Here is a 10,376-nt window from a genome sequence, read left to right as displayed (position 1 = left end):
ACATCCTCACTTGGGGCATTGCTGTGTAGTTCTGCAAGACACTGAAGGACACAAGGGATCTCTGCACTATTTCTTACACTGCAAGTGAATCTGTATGACCTCAACATACAGAGTTTTAGTTTTAAACGTCCCCTCTGATTACAATGGCAAAACCCACAATCTTTCCAGCAAAGAAGACGTGCACAGCTGTATTTAAAACACATACCTTGACATTTACTTTGTGCTACACATGAAAATCAAATCAAAATGAACCACAGGCCTAAATGTAAGATCCCAAACTAAGACATACCTTGAAGAAAACACAGGAGGAAACCTTGGTGACATCAGATTAAATAAGTTTTAAAGAGAGCATCAAAAGCAGGTAACTCAACAGAAGCAAGGGGGTCAGTATTGCGAGGAAAAACATGGAAAACACACTGGGTCACGCCTCTTGGCTGACCTGAGAGGTGCTGTGTTTGGGGGCTGCAGGGCTGGGCAGCACCCCACCGGCCTCCTCCGCTGTGCTGTAGGACACACCACTGGTGTGTGGGTACACGTGATAATGGTTGCCATGGTTACTTGGGGGGCTGAGGCCTCTTTGCTAACAGCCTAACACGTCACTGGTACGCCTGGCAGATGGGCAGCTGAAGCCTGAGGAAAGGAATCAGCATCTGCTTTCCTGGTGTCTGCTTGGTAGGCTCTGCATGACTCGGCAGGTAGACCCCTGGAGCTGTCCACAATGTTCTGCAGGCACCGCCCAGGCTCTCTCTCCCACTGCAAGTTTCAAGACCAACATGACCCCATTTACGAGACCACAAAAGGGAGCAGGAGGAGGTGCTGAGATGCAGGAGAGAAGGCCCCTTCACCTAGGGGCCTCTGCCTGCCAATCCTGCACCTCAGGGCCTCATATCAGGACCCACCAGCCTGTCTTCCTGCCATTCCTCTCCTGCAGTGTGGCCCTCACACCTGCAGCCTCCATCCTATCCCTCCCTCCATTCCTCTCCTGCAGTGTGGCCCTCACCACTGCAGCCTCCATCCTGTCCTTCCTTCAATTCTTCTCCTGCACTGTGACCCTCACACCTGCACCTCCTTCCTGTCCCTCCTTCCATTCCTCTCCTGCAGTGTGGCCCTCACACCTGCAGCCTCCATCCTATCCCTCCTTCCATTCCTCTCCTGCACTGTGACCCTCACCACTGCAGCCTCCATCCTGTCCTTCCTTCAATTCTTCTCCTGCACTGTGGCCCTCACACCTGCACCTCCTTCCTGTCCCTCCTTCCATTCTTCTCCTGCACTGTGGCCCTCACACCTGCAGCCTCCATCCTGTCCCTCCTTCCATTCCTCTCCTGCAGTGTGGCCCTCACACCTGCACCTTCATCCTGTCCCTCCTTCCATTCCTGTCCTGCACTGTGACCCTCACACCTACACCTCCATCCTGTCCCTAATACCATTCCTGTCCTGCACTGTGACCCTCACACCTGCACCTTCATCCTGTCCCTCCTCTATTCCCCTCCTGCACTGTGACCCTCACACCTGCACCTCCATCTTGTCCCTCCTGCCAATCCTGTCCTGCACTGTGGCCCTCACACCTGCAGCTCCATCCTGTCCCTCCTTCCATTCCTGTCCTGCACTGTGACCCTCACACCTACCTCCATCCTGTCCCTCCTGCCATTCCTGTCCTGCACTGTGACCCTCACACCTACAGCCACCATCCTGTCCCTCCTTCCATTCCTGACCTAGTCTGTGGCCCTCACTCTTGCAGCCACCATCCTTTCTCTCCTGTCATTTGTGTCCTGCCCTATGGCAGTCCACACAAGGAGCCACCAGCCTGTCCCTATTTCCAATCTTCTTCTGCACTGTTGTCCTCACAGATGGAGCCACAAGCCTGTCCCTCCTACCATCCCGTCCTACACTGCGGCCCTCACACCTGCATCCACTAGAATGTATCTCCTGCCTGTACCTGTACCTCTTGTCATTCCTGTCTTGCATTGTGGCCCTCCACACATTGAGCTCCTGCCTGTTCCTCCTGCCAGTCCTGCCCTGGACCTCTGCCCTTTCAACCTGGAGCTGAATAGCTGTTTTGCGGGTAGGGTGCTTTCCACTCCACTCTTGGGCACTGAATAGCACCCTTTCTCCTCCCATTGCTGGTGTCTGATACATTGGTTTTTCAGTGGGGTGAATTTGGTAACAAAAGAACTTTTGCCATTTTTTAAAAATTTGGTGTAATTTTATTTTATTTGTCTAGAGATATTTGGGTTCGATTGGCAATGAAAATTGTATATACTTATATACTCAAACTTATGATTTGTTTTATACATAAAAATTCTGTAAGTATAGTCATGAAATGACTCATAAAGAAGCTAATTATCATATCTATCACATCACACAGTTCACTTTTCTGTGGCAAAAATTCTTAGGATAAGTGTCTTGGCAAACTTTGAGTACTCGATAGATACATTGTTACTAACTGGCCACCAGAGCTGCTGGTCAGCTTTCCTTGCTTTAACAAAATACCTGAGAGAGAATTCAAAGGAGAAGAGCTTCGGTCGTGGTGTAGGAGGTTTCCATCATGGGCAGTGCCCTCGTCTCTTTTGGCCTGTGGTGAGGCAGGACTTCTAGCTGCTGACCTCAGATCATCTGGACAAGATGCAACCTTCCAGGCATGCCTGGGGCTTGCTGGCTCTGGGGAGGCCATCTCCTGCAGGGCCACACCCCAGCAGGCCATGATCAGGTGGCCATCCACAGAACTGCAGGTGAGGTCCATCTTTCACACAGGACTTTGGGGAAGTGTCCAGGTACAAACCACGACAAGATCATTTTATAACTGAAAGTTGATACTCTTGGCCCAACACCTTCCCTTTCCCCCACCCCACCTGCCTTTACAGATATATAATCAAGAACACAGAGAGGCAAGTCAGAGTCTGGCAGGACGTTTTTATGAAACACACACCAGTAAAGGACGCATGCACAGAGCCTGTGAGACGCTCTTAAGTTCTTATGACTCAGTCATGAGAAGACTGAACCCAGTATTAAGCCATGGGCAGAAGACTGAAACAGACGTTTTGCCAAAGAAGAGGTGGGTTTCGGGCGAGCACAGGCACAGCACTCAGTCCTGCTGTCAACAGAGATGCAGATCGCATTCCCAGGGAGTACCGACTCACACGTGCAGCGTCACAGGTAAAGCTAGGGCTGACATCTGTGCCACCACGACCGCCGAGCAGTGGGAACCCCGCATGCACACCCTGTGCTGGCTAGTGAGAAGCCAGGTGCTGGAAGACAACATGGGGATCTCTTACCAAGTTAAGTGTCAACTTTCATCTCCCAAGTAGTTATCTGAGAGAAGGGAAGCATGAATCTGCACAGAAATGTGTATGTAGCTTGTGGCAGGATTACTTACCATACCCAGTGGTGGATGCAACCCACATGTCCCAGAGTTGGTGAATAAACAGACTGCACACAGAACACTACTCAGTGAAGAATGGAGTGGACTTTATTCTGTGACAGTCAACAGTGTGGATGAGTCTCAGCTGCTGTGTTGAGCGAAGGAAGTTGTTAAGGTGTTGACAGGATTTGAGTGTGAACCCAGGGGTCACGTGCCAGGAGCTTGGCTCCAGGGTGGGAGCCAGGAGGTGGCAGGTCCCTGGAGAGGCAGGTCCAGGTGGAAGATGCTGAGGTCCTTAGGCTAAGCTCTCAGAAGGGGAAATGCAAGGCTTGCCGTGAACTGCCACTGGAGAGGTGCCAGCCTGCCCTGCCCTCTAGCCCTCTGGCTGCCTGTGTCTTGAGCCGTCTCCCCTCTCCCATGGGCTCCTGGTACGATGCTCTAACATGGAGTGTGGATGTCAGGTGGGTTCTTCATCTCATGAATTTGAACAATGAAATCCATGGACCTATGGCTGAGAGCAAAGGTACAGGATTTAGTAGAGTAATGGAAAGCAAGCAGGGCTCCCTCAGGGGAGGGGTCCCAAGACAGGGTGTCCATGGATGTCTGCTGTCTATGGTTTTCTGGACTTTATCTGTTCTTGTAGGTGATTGATGGGATTTAGGATTCAGAAAGGCAGCCAATCAACTCTCTCTACTTTGCCTTCTCAGTAAATCTGGAGACAGTGATTCTAAGCCATAATCAGCACATGGGCGGGGGTGAGGGTCTGAGAGCTGCACAAGCCCTTGATTGACAAGTCTCCCAGCCACAGGGCTTCTGAACGACAAGGGAGAGTGGGCTACATGAAAGGCAATGCACAGAGCACCATGAGCTTCCATGACATTCCACATGAGGAAGAAGGACATCCTGTAGCTGTGTCAGATGGAAAATCAGGAAAAAGGATGGTTCAGTGATGTCACCAAATGTAAATGTATATTGCAAAGTGAGACCAGGTATAAGTAAAGACCACAGGAGCTGTGGAGGGCAGAACAGGGGCTGGCAGGGTGGGAGTGGGAGAGGGGCTTCATTCCCCAGGCTTGAGGAAACGTCGTCTCTTGATGGTGCCACAGCACGAGAGCATGCAGTGACCAGAATCTGCTCCCACGTGCCTGCTCCCAGGAGCACATTCACTGCACAAAGGCAGCACACTCACAGAGAAAGGCCAGGGAGAATTCAGCCGTGTGGCCTCGGACACGGCACTTGCAGCAATGCTTCTGTGAGCCAAGGAAGACTGGCAGCCACCAGGAGCTGCAGGAGAGCATGGCTGGATTCTCTTCAGAGCCTGCAGGAGGAACCAGCCCTGCTGACCCTCCATTTCAGAGTGGACTTCAGAACTGGAGAAGAGCGCTGTTCTGAGACACCAGCGTGTGACACTTGGCTACAGCAGGTGCCCCAGGGCAGGCCTCCTGGAGGGGGCTGGGCTCCACAGAGCTCACACCCCTGCAGCCCCATGGATCTTACAACTGGCAGCAAGAGGAGAGTCATGGCAGGGCACAGTTGAGCCCTGTCCCCCAGGGCCACCCAGCAGCATGGCACCTGGACAGACTGCCTTTCCTCAGCCCCTGGAACCTGCTGCCCTGAATGCCCTGAGCAATACCCCCGAGCCTTCCTCTGCGCTCCCCTCTGCCGTCAGCCACAGGCAGAATGTTTGTGGTAGTTGGCTGCTAGTTCCTTCCATGGTCTACTGGGCTCTTCAATGCCTCACTGACACTTGCTTCTAGTCTATTCTCTCTGTCAAATTGCTGGTGTTGTTCCAGTTGTGGATGAACCCCGGCCAATGCCCAGGAATCTTTGGCTTGAGCTGGTCTGTTCTGGGAGGGAGGGAGAGAGGGACTCCAATTAGACCAGATGTCTGAGTGCTTGCTGTAGGGAGGAGGGGGAGGGGGAGAGGTGGAAGAGAGGGGAGGAGGAGGAGGAGGAGGAGGAAGAGGGAGAGAGGGACTTCAGCTAGATGTCTGAGTGCTTGTTGTAGGGAGGAGGGGGAGGGAGAGAGGTGGAAGAGAGGGGAGGAGCAGGAGGAGGAGGAGGAGGGAGAGAGGGACTCTAGCTAGATGTCTGAGTGCTTGCTGTAGGGAGGAGGGGGAGGGGGAGAGTTGGAAGAGAGGGGAGGAGCAGGAGGAGGAGGAGGAGGAGGAGGGAGAGAGGGACTCCAATTAGACCAGATGTCTGAGTGCTTGCTGTAGGGAGGAGGGGGAGGGGGAGAGGTGGAAGAGAGGGGAGCAGTGGGAGCAGGAGGAGGAGTAGGAGGAGGAGGGAGAGAGGGACTCCAGCTAGAAGTCTGAGTGCTTGCTGTAGGGAGGAGGGGGAGGGGGAGAGGTGGAAGAGAGGGGAGTAGCAGGAGGAGGAGGAGGAGGAGGGAGAGAGGGACTTCAGCTAGATGTCTGAGTGCTTGTTGTAGGGAGGAGGGGGAGGGGGAGAGGTGGAAGAGAGGGGAGGAGCAGGAGGAGGAGGAGGAGGGAGAGAGGGACTCTAGCTAGATGTCTGAGTGCTTGCTGTAGGGAGGAGGGGGAGGGGGAGAGGTGGAAGAGAGGGGAGGAGCAGGAGGAGGAGGAGGAGGAGGGAGAGAGGGACTCCAGCTAGATGTCTGAGTGCTTGCTGTAGGGAGGAGGGGGAGGGGGAGAGGTGGAAGAGAGGGGAGGAGCAGGAGGAGGAGGAGGAGGAGGGAGAGAGGGACTCCAGTTAGATGTCTGAGTGCTTGCTGTAGGGAGGAGGGGGAGGGGGAGATGTGGAAGAGAGGGGAGCAGTGGGAGGAGCAGGAGGAGGAGGAGGGAGAGAGGGACTCCAGCTAGAAGTCTGAGTGCTTGCTGTAGGGAGGAGGGGGAGGGGGAGAGGTAGAAGAGAGGGGAGCAGTGGGAGCAGGAGGAGGAGGAGGAGGAGGGAGAGAGGGGCTCCAGCTAGAAGTCTGAGTGCTTGCTGTAGGGAGGAGGGGAAGGGGGAGGGGTAGAAGAGAGGGGAGCAGTGGGAGGAGGAGGAGGAGAAGGGAGAGAGGGACTCCAGCTAGATGTCTGAGTGCTTGCTGTAGGGAGGAGGGGGAGGGGGAGAGGTGGAAGAGAGGGGAGGAGCAGGAGGAGGAGGAGGGAGAGAGGGACTCCAGCTAGAAGTCTGAGTGCTTGCTGTAGGGAGGAGGGGGAAGGGGAGAGGTGGAAGAGAGGGGAGGAGCAGGAGGAGGAGGAGGAGAAGGGAGAGAGGGACTCCAATTAGACCAGATGTCTGAGTGCTTGCTGTAGGGAGGATGGGGAGGGGGAGAGGTGGAAGAGAGGGGAGGAGCAGGAGGAGGAGGAGGGAGAGAGGGACTCCAGCTAGAAGTCTGAGTGCTTGCTGTAGGGAGGAGGGGGAAGGGGAGAGGTGGAAGAGAGGGGAGGAGCAGGAGGAGGAGGAGGAGGGAGAGAGGGACTCCAGCTAGATGTCTGAGTGCTTCCTGTAGGGAGGAGGGGGAGGGGGAGAGGTGGAAGAGAGGGGAAGAGCAGGAGGAGGAGGAGGGAGAGAGGGACTCCAGCTAGAAGTCTGAGTGCTTGCTGTACGGAGGAGGGGGAGGGGGAGAGTTGGAAGAGAGGGGAGGAGCAGGAGGAGGAGGAGGAGGAGGGAGAGAGGGACTCCAGCTAGATGTCTGAGTGCTTGCTGTAGGGAGGAGGGGGAGGGGGAGAGGTGGAAGAGAGGGGAGCAGCAGGAGGAGGAGGAGGGAGAGAGGGACTCCAGCTAGAAGTCTGAGTGCTTGCTGTAGGGAGGAGGGGGAGGGGGAGAGGTGGAAGAGAGGGAGCAGTGGGAGCAGGAGGAGGAGGAGGAGGGAGAGAGGGACTCCAGCTATATGTCTGAGTGATTGCTGTAGGGAGGAAGGGGAGGGGGAGAGGTGGAAGAGAGGGGAGGAGCAGTGGGAGGAGGAGGAGGAGGAGGGAGAGAGGGACTCCAGCTAGATGTCTGAGTGCTTGCTGCTGGGAGGAGGGGGAGGGGGAGAGGTGGAAGAGAGGGGAGCAGTGGGAGGAGGAGCAGGAGGAGGAGGAGGGAGAGAGGGACTCCAGCTAGAAGTCTGAGTGCTTGGTGTAGGGAGGAGGGGGAGGGGGAGAGGTGGAAGAGAGAGGAGCAGTGGGAGGAGGAGGAGGAGGAGGAGGAGGGAGAGAGGGACTCCAGCTAGATGTCTGAGTGCTTGTTGTAGGGAGGAGGGGGAGGGGGAGAGGTGGAAGAGAGGGGAGGAGCAGGGGGAGGAGGAGGGAGAGAGGGACTCCAGCTAGATGTCTGAGTGCTTGCTGTAGGGAGGAGGGGGGAGGGGGAGAGTTAGAAGAGAGGGGAGGAGCAGGAGGAGGAGGAGGAGGAGGAGAGAGGGACTCCAGCTAGATGTCTGAGTGCTTGCTGTAGGGAGGAGGGGGAGGGGGAGATGTGGAAGAGAGGGGAGCAGGGGAGGAGCAGGAGGAGGAGGAGGGAGAGAGGGACTCCAGCTAGATGTCTGAGTGCTTGCTGTAGGGAGGAGGGGGAGGGGGAGAGGTAGTAGAGAGGGGAGCAGTGGGAGCAGGAGCAGGAGGAGGAGGAGGGAGAGAGAGGGGCTCCAGCTAGATGTCTGAGTGCTTGCTGTAGGGAGGAGGGGAGGGGGAGAGGTGGAAGAGAGGGGAGGAGCAGGAGGAGGAGGAGGGAGAGAGGGACTCCAGCTAGAAGTCTGAGTGCTTGCTGTAGGGAGGAGGGGGAGGGGGAGAGGTAGAAGAGAGGGGAGCAGTGGGAGCAGGAGCAGGAGGAGGAGGAGGGAGTGAGGGGCCTCCTAGCTAGAATGTCTGAGTTCTTCCCTGTAGGGAGGAGGGGGAGGGGGAGATGTGGAAGAGAGGGGAGCAGTGGGAGGAGGCAGGAGGAGAGGAGGGAGAGAGGGACTCCAGCTAGATGTCTGAGTGCTTGCTGTAGGGACGAGGGGGAGGGGGAGAGGTGGAAGAGAAGGGAGGAGCAGGAGGAGGAGGAGGAGGAGGGAGAGAGGGACTCCAGGTAGATGTCTGAGTGCTTGCTGTAGGGAGGAGGGGGAGGGGGAGAGGTGGAAGAGAGGGGAGGAGCAGGAGGAGGAGGAGGGAGAGAGGGACTCCAGCTAGAAGTCTGAGTGCTTGCTGTAGGGAGGAGGGGGAAGGGGAGAGTTGGAAGAGAGGGGAGGAGCAGGAGGAGGAGGAGGAGGAGGGAGAGAGGGACTCCAGGTAGATGTCTGAGTGCTTGCTGTAGGGAGGAGGGGGAGGGGGAGAGGTGGAAGAGAGGAGAGCAGCAGGAGGAGGAGGAGGGAGAGAGGGACTCCAGCTAGATGTCTGAGTGCTTGCTGTAGGGAGGAGGGGGAGGGGGAGAGGTGGAAGAGAGGCGAGGAGCAGTGGGAGGAGGAGGAGGAGGAGGGAGAGAGGGACTCCAGCTAGATGTCTGAGTGCTTGCTGCTGGGAGGAGGGGGAGGGGAGAGGTGGAAGAGAGGGGAGCAGTGGGAGGAGGAGCAGGAGGAGGAGGAGGGAGAGAGGGACTCTAGCTAGATGTCTGAGTTATTCCTGTAGGGAGGAGGGGGAGGGGGAGAGGTGGAAGAGAGGAGAGCAGTGGGAGGAGGAGGAGGAGGAGGAGGGAGAGAGGAACTCCAGCTAGATGTCTGAGTGCTTGCTGTAGGGAGGAGGGGGAGGGGGAGAGGTGGAAGAGAGGGGAGGAGCAGGGGGAGGAGGAGGAGGGAGAGAGGGACTCCAGCTAGATGTCTGAGTGCTTGCTGTAGGGAGGAGGGGGAGGGGGAGAGGTGGAAGAGAGGCGAGGAGCAGTGGGAGGAGGAGGAGGAGGAGGGAGAGAGGGGACTCCAGCTAGATGTCTGAGTGCTTGCTGCTGGGAGGAGGGGAGGGGGAGAGGTGGAAGAGAGGGGAGCAGTGGGAGGAGGAGCAGGAGGAGGAGGAGGGAGAGAGGGACTCTAGCTAGATGTCTGAGTTATTCCTGTAGGGAGGAGGGGGAGGGGGAGAGGTGGAAGAGAGGGGAGCAGTGGGAGGAGGAGGAGGAGGAGGAGGGAGAGAGGGACTCCAGCTAGATGTCTGAGTGCTTGTTGTAGGGAGGAGGGGGAGGGGGAGAGGTGGAAGAGAGGGGAGGAGCAGGGGGAGGAGGAGGAGGGAGAGAGGGACTCCAGCTAGATGTCTGAGTGCTTGCTGTAGGGAGGAGGGGGAGGGGGAGAGGTAGAAGAGAGGGGAGCAGTGGGAGTAGGAGGAGGTGGAGGAGGGAGAGAGGGACTCTAGCTAGATGTCTGAGTGCTTGCTGTAGGGAGGAGGGGGAGGGGGAGAGGTAGGAAGAGAGGGGAGGAGCAGGAGGAGGAGGAGGAGGAGGGAGAGAGGGACTCTAGCTAGATGTCTGAGTGCTTGCTGTAGGGAGGAGGGGGAGGGGGAGAGGTAGAAGAGAGGGAGCAGTGGGAGGAGGAGGAGGAGGAGGAGGAGGGAGAGAGGGACTCCAGCTAGATGTCTGAGTGATTGCTGTAGGGAAGAGGGGGAGGGGGAGAGGTGGAAGAGAGGGGAGGAGCAGTGGGAGGAGAAGGAGGAGGAGGGAGAGAGGGACTCCAGCTAGAAGTCTGAGTGCTTGCTGTAGGGAGGAGGGGGAGGGGGAGAGGTGGAAGAGAGGGGAGCAGTGGGAGCAGGAGGAGGGAGAGAGGGACTCCAGCTAGATGTCTGAGTGCTTGCTGTAGGGAGGAGGGGAGGGGGAGAGGTGGAAGAGAGGGGAGCAGTGGGAGGAGGAGGAGGAGGAGGAGGAGGGAGAGAGGGACTCCAGCTAGATGTCTGAGGCTTGCTGTAGGGAGGAGGGGGAGGGGGAGAGGTGGAAGAGAGGGGAGGAGCAGGGGGAGGGGGAGGAGGGAGAGAGGACTCCAGCTAGATGTCTGAGTGCTTGCTGTAGGGAGGAGGGGGAGGGGGAGAGGTAGAAGAGAGGGGAGCAGTGGGAGTAGGAGAAGGAGGAGGAGGGAGAGAGGGAGAGAGGGACTCCAGCTAGATGTCAGAGTGCTTGCTGTAGGGAGGAGGGGGAGGGGGAG

This window comes from Sciurus carolinensis, unplaced genomic scaffold (assembly GCF_902686445.1).
Source record: "Sciurus carolinensis unplaced genomic scaffold, mSciCar1.2, whole genome shotgun sequence".
NCBI classification, from domain to species: Eukaryota; Metazoa; Chordata; class Mammalia; order Rodentia; family Sciuridae; genus Sciurus; species Sciurus carolinensis.
The sequence above is the reverse complement of the archived record's forward strand: the minus strand, read 5'-3'. Positions refer to the sequence as shown.